The 12,795-nt window shown below is 51.2% G+C and overlaps 1 long non-coding RNA gene across 1 annotated transcript in view; it reads left to right on the top strand.

Annotated features, from left to right (window-relative positions):
• The window catches only part of LOC147679357 (uncharacterized), a 29,772-nt gene extending 17,617 nt beyond the window's left edge, over positions 1–12,155 (top strand). Inside the window, exon 3 of the long non-coding RNA XR_015300994.1 lies at positions 11,985–12,155. This is a non-coding gene — a long non-coding RNA (uncharacterized LOC147679357). The remainder of the gene's footprint in view (positions 1–11,984) is intronic.
• Positions 12,156–12,795: the final 640 nt, after the last annotated feature.

Genomic DNA, 12,795 nt, shown 5'->3' with positions numbered 1-12,795 from the left:
AGTACTTTCCTACACTGTATGCAATGTGAGGAAGAGGAGAGCATTGGAGGGAAGAGGTCCAGTGGGGAATCCTGTTGAGTGGATTCCCGGTGCGAGGTGTGAGGAAACGGCTCCTGCACCAAACGGGTCATTGCCTGTGTGCAGGACAAAGCCGGCAACCACCATGTGCCAGGAGAGATCTGCAGTGAACTGGACCACCGGGAACGCTGTGCAAATCTGTCTGGAGCCTGTGTGCAGATGAAAACCGGCAACCCGGTATCCTAGGAAGGGCTGTTACACGTGAACTTTATTGAACGATGTGCCTATCTGCCCATAGCACGTGTGCAACTGAGTATCTGCAACTTTGTGTGCCAGGAGGGTTTGCTGTGTGGACACCTGCTGTGCAGAGTGAGTCAATGTCTGTGCACAGTAGGGCCATGGTGACCCTGCATGCCAGAGAGGATCTCTAAACCTAGCAAGAAATGTTAAATGTCCCAGAGCATAGTCAGAGGAGTGAGGCACATGTAGGACCCCCCCCCCCATGCATTTATCCCCAGATGAGGGATCAGCACTGGGAATTTCTTGACATCTTCCTCTGTCATGGGAGAGACCAAAAAGCCTTACATGCAACATGGAGCTGTGAGCAATCTCCGGTCGTTTCAGGAGCAGGACCACATGTAAAGGAGATAAGGGATCAATAAGTGCAGGCTGCGTGCAGTCCATTGACCTGGACAAGCCGTTGCCGGTCAAACGCCCTTAGAAGAGGCACGCTAAGGAAGCCTGCTGGTGCGAGTAAGATTGAATTCAGTCGAATTGGTTGTGGGGGAACATGCCAGCTAGAAAGGTGCTTCCATACTAGAACACTTTTGACTTTAGAACAGAGTCCGAATGGACTCTTGAGACTCGAACTACTAGTGGGTCATTTCTTAGATGTTGCCAATAGTGAATGGGGGAATAACCACTATCGCTGGTGCAAGGACAATGTGGGACAGAGTACCGCCAAGGAAACACTAGTGCCCTGACCCCTGGGGGACTGTGTAGTTGTTTGTGGGTCCCGTATTTTTCCTTTGTGTGAGTACCGCTAGAAATAAAAAATCTCTTTTTTCGTAAAAGTGAGTTTAAAGAAACAGGCTTTTTGCAGGTTCACCCCCACTGTTTTCCCCTATTTTGACTGCTAGGCAGTGGCTGTTCCTCAGCTATGGTGGAGGAGCATTGAGCCCCCCCCCCCCCCCCCCATGTCCTCCTCCCCCGCTAGCATCCTCAAAATTATTATCAGTTTATTTTTCAAGTTCTAAGGGCAGAGTCTTGGGGGTAGGGCCATTGCGGGGCAGTCATGGAGGGGAAGAGGTAGACACTGTTGTCAGTGGGCATGTTAGTTTGGCCACTCATCTTAGGATGGGCAAACTGACATGTGCACTGAGCAGTCTTTAACCCGAGCTGCGTTGCGGGTCGGAGACAGCAGGCACCAGCTCCCAGTCTCTCTAGGAGCGAAAATCCAGGTAGCTCAAGCCAATCATAACGTTGCTCTCATGCTGACAGCATCAATCGAGCAGCGTCTAGATTGGCCGCAGGGGTGTCTGGGAGCCTGTGCTGCAGTGGAGCCAGAGAGGGGCGATGTGGCGGGCAAGTTCTTTTTGTTTGTTTGGGTTTTTTTCTTTCTCCTAGTCTGCTCCCCTGCTACCAGCCGCTACTACTGCTAGGTACTGATGTAATGTCTCTCAAATGTCCAGAGCACTGCTAAACAGGATTCAGTGCATCTACTCTGGCCCTTAAAATGGTATATGTTTGAATTGGCTTGTCCCCAATTGGCAAAGTTCAATCTACTTGTAAGTCCTTAGAATATGGTACCAAGGGTACCTAGGGCCTGTAAGTTGAAGTATCTCTCTTGGACTGCAACACTAGTTGTGCCACCAGGAATATGACAAGATACAACTTAGCTCCCAGTCTACTACTGCAGAATGAAAGGGCAGTTTAAAACTGCCAGCTCAACTTTGACATTTAAGGTAAAGGCAATGCCTAATCCAACCTTTTTAATATACGTTAACCTAAGGTACACCTATGGAGCCCTAAGGCAGGGTTCTGTATATTAAATACCGGAACATGTACTTTTATGTGTTCTAACAGTAAAGACGCAAACTTGTTGTTTTAACAAGTGGAAAGGCTAATGCACAAGTTACTTACTTGTGTAACGATATATCTGTAAGAGACATTAGTTAGTGATAGATTTCTTACCTTAGAACATCCTCAGGCGTCAGACTGGATCCGGAAAGTTTTTTTGTCAGAAGTACCCCTGCGCATTAGTAGGCGTCATCGTACTGCTCCGCGTACGTCGCAGTCACTAAGATGACGTTGCTGGAGCTACTTAGATGTGCCCACGTGCGCGGACATCAGTTCTGTACACGACTTTCCGCACCAGGAAAGCAGAGCCATGTAATATACTGACCACTGGTGCATTGAAACTAGGGCCCTGAAAGGGATGACCTTAACCCTAGAAATCAGTTTGCAGAATGGGGAGGATGGGTGGGGCGTTAAGGAATCTATAACTAACCTATGTCTCTTACAGATATATTGTTACACAAGTAAGAAACTTGTGCATCTGAAAGAGACAGGTTAGTGATAGATTCCTTACCTTAGAATAGATACCCCAGCAATACCAACCCCGGAGGGTCTGCGAACCAAGATCACACCAGAAAGTCACGTAGAACAGAACGACCAAAGAAGCCGTCTCTCCAGCTTGACTGCCAAAGCAATGATGCTTGGTAAAAGTGTGCAGGAAGGCCCACATGGCTGCCTGACAGATGTCTTGCAGGGGGACACCGCGTCCCGATGCAGTAGTAGATGCTGTCGCCCTGGTAGAATGGGCGCGCAAACCCCACCGGAAATTCCTTTTTAGCCAGAGAATAACAGGCTTTGATACACAAGACGACCCAGCGGGAGATTGTCCTCTTGTGTATGGCCCGGTCTTTCTTGGCGCCCACGTAGCCAACAAAGAGCTGGTCATCCACCCGGAACTATTGTGTATATTTCAGATAGGAAGAGAGGGCAGGTTTTGGGTCCAGACGGTGGAACCTCTTCCTTTCTGGAAGGGTGCGGAGGCAGAAAGAAAGTGGGCAAGGTGATAGTCTGCCCAATGTGAAAAGCAGTGACCACTTTTGGCAAGAAGGAAGGACAAGTGGGAAGCACAACCTTGTCCGGATGGACTGACAGAAAAGAAGGCTTACAAGAAAGAGCCTGGAGCTCACTCACATGCCTAGCTGAGGTGATAGCAACCAGGAAATCAGTCTTCAAAGTCAACAAATGAAGAGGACAGTTGTGAAGTGGCTCGAAGGGAGCACACATCAAAAAAAAGTACCAGATTCAAGTCCCACTGTGGCATAACAAACGGAATAGGAGGGAAAAGGTGAGTAATGCCTTTGAGAAATCTACTAACAGGTGACTTGAAAAGAGAGGGTTGATCTGGGAGCCTGAGAAAGGCAGAGATAGCAGAAAGGTAGTCCTTGATAATGCCCACAGCAGAGCCCTGCCAGGCCAAAGAAAGAAGGAACCAAAGGACCTCTGAAAGAGGGACAGAAAGGGGGTCCACAGCCTTTGCTGTGCACCATGCAACTTATTTGTTCCACCTGCAGGCGTATCCCGATTTAGAGGAGGGACGCCGGGCTGCCAGAATGACATCACAGACTTCAGGAGGAAAGTCAAACAGAATAAACTGTTGTCGCTCTATCTCCACGCATGTAGGTGGAGGCTGGACAAGTTCGGGTGGAGGACAGTCCCCTGCTGCTGCGACAGAAGATCCTCCTGAAGAGGCAGTCGGATCGGGGATCCACGCTCATACTGAGTAGCTTGAGATACCAAACTCTTCAAGCCCAGTCCGGGGCCACAAGAATGACTTGGGCCCGGTCACGCCTGATCTTCTCCAGCAGTCTAGGTAGAAGTGGTATAGGCGGAAAGGCGTACAATAGACCACAGCTCCATTCGCGATGAAAAGCGTCGCCGAGCGAGTGCCACCTTCGAAATTCCAACGCGCAGAACAGCTGACATTGCACATTCTCTTCGATGGCAAATAGATCTAACCAAGGCTCTCCCCACTGTTGAAAGAGACCTTGCGCCAGCTCCGAGTGACAACGACATTCGTGATCCATCAGGCACCGGCGGCTCAGTTAGTCCGTCCTGGCGTTCAAAGAACCTGCCAGGTGTTGAAACGTCAAGGAAATGCCTTGTTGTTCCAACCATGTCTAGAGGCGCAGAGCCTCCTGACATAGGGTCCACGACTCCACCTGCCCAGTTTGTTGCAATTCCACATGGAGGTGGTGTTGTCTGAGAACACCTGCACCACCTTCCCCTTGACAGAGGGAAGGAATGCCTTCAGTGCAAGAAGGTTCGCCCGAAGCTCCAGAAGGTTGATATGGAGCCGGGACTCCGCCGGAGACCAGAGGCCTCTGATCTCCGCCTCTCCCATGTGGCCGCACCATCCGAGGAGAGATGCATCTGTCACCACTGTGTGCTCCGGTTGGGGAATAGAGAGGGATCTGCCGCTGACCCAATGATGATTTGTGAGCCACCACTGCAACTGTTGTGCAGTGCCCTTCGAGATCTGGACGTAGTCGGAACTAGTTCCCAAGATGCTGCGCCCACTCGAACTTCAGGTCCCACTGCAGAGCCCGCATATGCCATCTGGCATGGTTGTTGAGCAGAATGCAGGAGGCCATGAGGCCCAACAGCCTCAAGGTCGACCTGACCGAAAAGCGGGATGAGGGCTGAAAGATCGGAATCATAGCCCGAATGTCCCGGACTCGCTGTTCGGGAGGATAGACCCAAAACTGCAACGTGTCCAGAACCGCTCCGATGAAGAGGAGCTTCTAAGAGGGAATCAGATGCGACTTCGGCACGTTGTTGGAAATCCCCAGCAAATGCAGGAGGTTGGCCGTAGTCTGGAGGTGGGAGACGACTGTTTGGGGCGAGCCCTCCTTCAACAACCAGTTGTCGAGATAGGGGAAGACTGAAACCCCTGCGCAGATGAGCTGCGACCACCGCCATTACCTTTGTGAACACCAACGGGGCGCTTCTGAGGCCAAAGGGGAGCACGGTGAACTAAAAATGCTCCTGCCCCAAAATGAATCGCAGATAACGCCAGTGGACCGACAGGACAGGAATATGACAATTTGTGTCCTGTAGGTCTAACGCTACCAACCAGCCTTGTGGGTTGAGGGCAGACCAGACCTGAGCAAGTGTGAGCATCTTGAACTTCTCTTTCCGGAGGAAGCCATTGACATTCAGGAGGTCCAAGATAGGACCCAGGCCTTTGTTCTTCTTTGGAACCAAGAAGTAGTGGGAGTAACAACCACAACCTACTTCTGGCATCGGAACACGTTCAATGGCCCCCTTGGCCAAGAGGGCCATAACTTCCTGCTGGAGAAGTGCCAAGTGGATCCCCTGACATGTGGTGGTACTGTGGTGGCATGGCTGGAGGGGTAGATTCGGAGGGGAGGGAGTAGCCCCTTCGGACCAGTTGCATAACCCACCAGTTCTGATGTGATGGTGTGCCAGTGGTGGAGGTGATGGCGAATCCTGCCACCCAATGGCGCCTGGTGGGCCTGAAACACCGGACTAGGAAGGTTTGGAGGCAGAGTCTGCAGGGGGGGGGGGGGGTGGACTGACCCGTATGCTGGCCCTGTGATGCGCCTCTTCGGGTACCACGTCTGCGGCTGCGCTGAGACTGTTGCTGCGCAGGCCTGTGGCTTTGAAACAAACATGCTTGGGCGCCCCTTCCTTGGCCGCGAAAGGAGCGAAAAGCAGAAGCGGAAGGAGTGTGTGTGACGAAAGGCCCAAGGACTTGGACGTAGCCCGTGAGTCCTTAAAATGTTCCAACGCGCAGTCTGCTTTATCGCCGAACAGGCGAGTGCCATCAAAGGGCATGTCCATCAACGTGTTCTGGACATCCCCAGAAAAGCCAGTCGTCATCAGCCAGGCGTGAGGGCGTAGCGCCACTGTCGTTGAAATCGCCCTGCCCAGCGAGTCAGCAGTATCAAGACCGCAACGGATGGTGAACTTGGCTGCGTCTCTCCCCTCAGCAATAGCTTGGGAAAGAATTGTCCAAGCCTCCACCGGACACTGCGGCAGCACTTGCGCAACCGTATTCCACACAGAATTGGAGTAATGGCCCAAGAGACATGCCGTGTTCACAGACCGCAGGCCTGAACTGGTGGAAGAGAAAATTTTCTTCCCAAACTGCTCCAGTTTCTTGGATTCCCTGTCCTGAGGTGCGGAATGAATGCGCTTGGGGACGCAGAGGCTTGGACAACCAAGCTTTCGGGGGTGGGATGTTGGGAGAGGAAAACGGGGTCGCACGGGGCCGGGCAATGGTGTCGGGCCTGAACCAGGTGCCCAAAAGAACGTCTGATAGTGTGTCGTTAAAGGGCAGCAGCGTCTCCATAGTAGCAGAAGCTGGCCGAAGCACCTCTGTCAGCAGATTAGTCCTGACGGCCACTGAAGGGAGTTCGAGTTGGAGAGCCTCGGCTGCCCTACGCAACACCATAGAATATGATCCACCCTCCTCCATAGCCACAGTAGAAGGAGATAGTGCGCCAGGTTCAGGAGCATAATCCTGGTCACCTACATCCTCCGGATCCTCATCCCAGTCCTGGTCTAACTCGCATTGGGCTGTGAGAGGGTCCTTAGACCCCTCCCAGTCCTCTCCTTCCTCCATAGCCTGTGGAACAGGTGGAACATACGGAGATGGGTGGACAAAGGGAAAGAAATTCCCAAACGGCTTCGGAATCTGCATCGGTCGATACACTTCTGGCACCTGTCCCATGCCGGGGTCGGGGCCGGCGACGTCGATGCCGGTGGAGGTCGCACAGGGCCAATCGGCATGGACGGAGATCCAGGCCTGGATCCACGGAGGGCCCTCAGCGTCGACGCCGGAGTCGTTGACAACGTCGGGCCGGTGACGTCGAAGAACGAGCACCCCCAGCCAGCCAGGATCGCTGGGCCCGAAGGTGCAACGGAGGGGACGGACGGTCTAAAGACACGTGCCATGGCTGACAGGAACTCCTGCAGCTGGACCAGAGTTGCCGATGGACCCGGAAAGGGCGGGTAGGCCATCGGCAACTGTGTAGGCTCCGCCGGAGCCGCAGAGGGGTGGCGCCACCTGCCCCCTTAGCCGTGTCACGGGACCGGCTAGGGGAAGGCTAAGAGCGACAACGCTTCTTTGACTTTTTATGCTTCGCCTTACCTGTCTCAGAGTGTGAAGGCTGCGAGTGATGGTGATGGCTCCGCGCCCAGTCCCTCGTTCTCCCTCTGGACTCCCGTGCCTCCAGCCACTTTCAGGACCGCTCCCGTAAAGGTTTCGGAGCCATGGCCCGGCAGTGGGGGCACAACTTGGAGTTGTGGTCGCGCCCCAGGCAGTAGAGACACTCACAGTGCAGGTGTGTCAACAACATCGTGCGGGGACAGGCTGCGCAAGACTTAAAACCGGGCATCCCTATGCACCTGTAGATTGTATAGATTACTTGAAAACAGAGACAAAAGTCCCCAAAAACTCAGTCAAAAACTGACTGGGGGTACCGCTCTGTCCAGATCTGCGCTTGCAGGCACGGAAAAAGAAAGAACTGACGTCAGCGCGCTTGGGAGCGTCTAAGTAGCTCCAGCGACGTCATCTCGGCAACTTCGACGCCAGCGACGTACGCTGAGCTGTACGACAACGCCTACCGACGTGCAGGGGTACTGCTGGCGAAAAAACTTTCTGGATCCAGTGTGACGCCTTGGGATATTCTAAGGTATGGAATCTATTACGAACGTGTCTCTTTCAGATAGCCCCTATAGCAAGTACAGAGTTATAGGTGGACACCTCAGCTCTGCAACTTCAGAATGGGACTACTAAAGTTGGTACTGTAATGTATCAAAATAAACAGTGCATTAAATCAGATTTCATAGTGAAGTTGAATTTATTATCACTGGTGGGAAAAAGTGCAATTTCAGAAGTTGCCACTTTAGTTGCGATAGATCTTCAGTGACAGTTCACAGTTGTACACGGTGTCTGCCTTCCAGACAGCTTTCTACCCTCCTGAGGAGACGTGTTAATGATTCCCTGGAATGGAAACAATAGAAGCCTGCACTGTAGAGAGGTGTTACCTCCCTCCTGCAGGAAGCTACATGGGTGTTAGCCTAGACACGCTTCAAAGGGGACGCTGCCTTTAAATCGAAAATGTTTAACACTTGGGAGAAGGGCTGTTCCATTGGCTGGCATTATGGACAGTGAAGGGGAAATTAGTTGCCAAACCAGTTTTTCATGGGTATGCTGCCCCCTTGGTAGCCACACATCTGGGTTTGGCTAGGGAGCTCTGGATGCTGAGAGGGGTTCTGCCATGTTGGAAGTGGGCAGAATGGTCCATCTTAAGATATCCAGATGCCACACACCACAGGAAGAGGTCATCAGGAGAGAGGGAACCTGGTAGCCCATTGGCAGCCAAACGCATCCTACCCTGAGGGGACCCCTTGCAACCTGAACTTAAATCTCAAAAGGAGTGGAAGAAGGACAGGAGAAGAACTGCCTTGCTGACCCATGGAACCTGCAAAGAGAGGGTGCACTGGCATAGACTGCACCTGCTGAACCTGGTGGCTAGCAAAGGGGAAGGTAGGGGCCTGCTTGAGGAGAAGTCATCTCCATAGCCCAGCTGAAGCAAGAGACTCCAAGGGTCAGTTGCTTGCCCTCCTGTTCACAGCACAGGGCCACATCAGCTGAAGAAGGCTGCAGGGGTAGGTTCGCGGCCCAGACTTTTCAGACAGCCACTGTGCAGCACCAGAGACCAGAATCAGATGCTCAAAGTTGCACACTTTGCTGAGCCAGGGAGAGTTGTTGAAGTGCAGCGTGGTCACCCAGAAGATGAGCTATCACACAGGGAAGGATTTGGCTGTAACCACGATACCGCGTAACTGGTAGCCCAGTGGCGACTGGGTTGCAAACAGGACTAAGAGGACTTCGTGGGACGTCGACCCTTTGACCACGATCGTCTTCCTCCCTTCGTTGACCAAGAAGTAGTCGCAGGAAGAACCCTGTTGACTGCATTGCATCCATAGCATTCTTGAGCATCTTTAGCAACCTGTTTCCCATGATCAGGATCATGTGCATAGGGAACTATTGCAAAGGATAAAAGTGCCTGGAACTTACTGAAGACTGCTTCACCTGCTGATGCAACAATATGATGACCTTGCTGGTTCACCCTAACTGGCTCTCAACTGAGTTGGTTGCCTAAATGATTTTAAATGACTTCTATACAACTAGCCCAACTTTTTACTGAAACAGTTTGGGTCACATTTGTTGGATTTGCCAAAGCTTGTTTGTTGTTGGGTGAAATGCTTTGCTTTACTATACCTTGTAAATCTTATACCTCCAGAATCCTCCAGTAGATCTTTTTTGTTGTGGTGTTGAAAAATACATAAAAATACAGTGTATGTTTATAGATTTGTGTCGGATTTTGAGTGTTTCATGTATTTCTTCTTCAATTGGTTTGGTGATGTTTGTAAGAAAGTGCCATCTTTCTTGCATGGTATGCCCCCAAGTTTTGCTGACTTGCTGATGTACTTTGACTGAGTGTGCCCTGGGTTCCTGCCAACCAGGTACCCAGGGCCTGTGTTCCTTCCCTAAAACTGTGTTGAAACCAAAACCCAATTGGTATCTCTGGCCACAGGTCAGTCCCTGGTAAATGGTACCCTCGGTACCCAGGGCACTGTGACCAGAGAAGACAAATAAGGGCTGCAGCACTTATTGTGTCACCCTTACGGGCCCCTGTACCCTGACACACACACACACACACTGCCTTTGCAGGCTGAGTGTCTTGGTGCAGAACTAAACAGAGAGTCAACACGGCACACATCCCTGTGTGCCATGACAACAAACACACTGCCCTGGCATACCTCAGTCACCCCTCTAGCTGGGTGCACTATGCCAGTGGTGTGGGCACAGGTGCATGAGCCCTGTGCCCCTACAGTATCCAGGGCCATTCCTGGGCACTGTAAGTACAGTGATGTCATTAAGGGTATATGGTGCTGTGAGGTTGTCATTACGAACTCCACAGTACCATAATGGCTACAATGAAGACTGACAAGTTTGAAATCAAACTTCTCAGCACATTAAACCCTCACTGATGACAGTGTGGGATTTAATGTAAAATGCACTACTGAGGTCATCTTAGAGATACCCCCTGAAATCTAACCAACACCCAGTGTCCTGACTGCGTGGCTACCGAGGCTGCCACCACCCGACATGTTTCTGGACCCCTGGTTTGAGAGCTTGCCGTCCTCAGGGCCTGAAACAATGCACATCCTGGGACGAGGTGCCAAGCCTCCTCGCCCAGGATGGGCAGGGGAAGCTTCAAGGGCATGCTGCCTTTTGTGAGCTTCCCTAGGCCAATTGCTGTACTCAGCAACTGGCCCCCACCGGCTCTGATACCCACTCTTGACGGGAAGACAGGCGGGAAACCCTAAGTGAGGAAAGGGGGTGTGCAAGCCTGTGCTAACTCCACCCCTCAGGTGGGAGAGGTGAGGTGAAGCACAACTCCGACCTAACGCCATCTTGAGGATGGGGAACCCTACCCAATCAGAGCTAGGCCCCTGCCCCCTCCCACAGGAGGGGAGCAGGATAGGGGGTGTACTCACCCCAGGACAGGGACCCACTGTTCCCTGCCCTTGCCCTAACTGTAACGCCCATGAATTTAGGATTTAGGGGCACCCTGAACCTTCTTTCCTCAGATTCTGATTTAAAACAAGAAAGAAGAACAAGAAAAAAGAAGACCTTCCGTGTAGCTGCTAACAAGAGGACGACACCAACTGACTTGGCCCCAGCCCTACCGGCCTGTTTTTCCTTGAACCTGCTCCTGCTAAAACCCCGGCGTCTCGTGCGGACAGCAACCTCAAAAACCCCGAATGACCTGCCTGCCTTGGTCATCTAAAGACTGGGACTCCGATTAGCAGTGGTTCTGCTCAAACAGCAACAACCCCTGGTGCCAGCCAGGAGCAGCGAATCCAGCACACTCAGCACCCGCCGAGCCCGGCCTGTGCCTGAGTGGGCAAAGACCACGAGGATGTCCCCCCAGCGACGGTGACCTGAAATCCAGTGCCCAAAGACCCTCCTCGACAATCCTGATGACGCCTGCAGCCTCACAACAAGGGACCCCTCCAACCACGACCAGCTGCAGGTAAGATTTCCCGACACCAAAAGACACCCCTGCACCCGGCGCCCCACAGCCCTCTATGCCTAACTCCTGGGTGTCTACCTATCCTCCAAGATCCCAACTTACCTCTCAAAGTGGTGGTTGCACCTGAAGAATCTCCGTCCCGAGCCTGCAGCCTTTGTTCAACTTCCAAGTCTCCCATTGAATAACATTGGGTGCCCGAAGGCCCAAAAGCACCCTGCACCCAGCCGCCCGAGTGCCGCTGGAAGTGCAGCAACTACCCTAAGTGACCAGGAGCTCAGCTCCCACAGCAGCGTGGCCTACCTGCTAGCAGCCACCAACTGAAGGCCCCCTATCCACCATAGGATAACATTGGGCCTACTCACTCTGCACCCGGCTGCCCCTGTGCCGCTGAGGGTGTAACAACTGTACTTACCTGACCCTGGGAGACCCCTGAATCTACCCCCAGATCCTTAACTCTGCCAGCCGAGTACTTACCCAAAGACCGATAACTTCATTTTCTCCATAGGGTAACATTGGCTGGGTGTCACTCAGTGTGGAGTTTTGCAACTTTAAAATATTCACTAAAAATCAGCCGAACAACGAATTCCGAATTACGCACCTGTTATCAGGAGAGAACCCAGTGCTGTATTCTTTAGCCCAGCCCTGAACCTGAAAAGTAATTATAACCCTGATTTACTGTTAACTCAATTTTCCTCCATAGGAATCCATTATCTGTTTTTCACCAGAAAATCTTCTGTGTCCAATTTCTAAACTCACACATATTCCTTAAAAATCACCTGTATGACCTAAATGCATTCTTTCAATTGCTTACAGGAGATACACCACACTGAGTAAGAAAAAGGAACGATAACACTACTTACCTGCTAAGTGAATTTCCTCCCATAGGATAACATTGGTGATTCTATGTGAAAAAGTTTTGAAGTGTCATCTTTTAAAATACAATATTATTCCTTAAAAATTACAACAGTAACCATAACGCTTTTACTCAATAGTTTACAGGAGCTGTCCCAACACTGAATATAGGATCCAGTCCTGTGGTTAGAAACGTAATCCTTAAAGAAATCAATTTCATTTAACTAGAAATTCCCATTGAGCTCAATGTCACATTGTCTTTGAAACTGTGTTGTCTATTGCAACAACTGTAGCTATTGTACTCAAAAAGTCTATTGCCTATTTGAAAAGTATTTAACTAAAGTAACTCATTCTGAGAAAGTATACTTTGATACCTATTGTTGATTCTAAAATAAAACAACTATATATTTTTTATACAAACCCTTGGCCTAAAGTTCAGTTCTTGAGTGAGTGAGACCATTTGCTGACTGAGTGTGTACAACAAATGCTTTACAGTGTCCTCTGATACGGCCTTACTGCTCGACCAAACTACCACTTTAGGAGTCAGGTGTGACTTAGACATGTTGATAGTAAACCCTAGGGAGTACAGATAGTTTGCCGTGGTCTGAAGGAGGTCGACAACTGCCTGGAGTGAGCCCACCTTAAGCAGCCAGTCGTCGAGGTAGAACACTGGAAACGCTGATGTCAATAGATGTGCTGCAACCACCGCCATCCCTTTTGTGAACACCTCAGGGGGCACTAGTAGCGAGCTGGAAACGCTTGTGGCTTAACA

This window comes from Lissotriton vulgaris, chromosome 11 (genome assembly GCF_964263255.1).
Source record: "Lissotriton vulgaris chromosome 11, aLisVul1.2, whole genome shotgun sequence".
Taxonomy (NCBI): domain Eukaryota; kingdom Metazoa; phylum Chordata; class Amphibia; order Caudata; family Salamandridae; genus Lissotriton; species Lissotriton vulgaris.
Note: the sequence above shows the minus strand (reverse complement) of the source record. Positions and strands in the feature narration are given on the sequence as shown.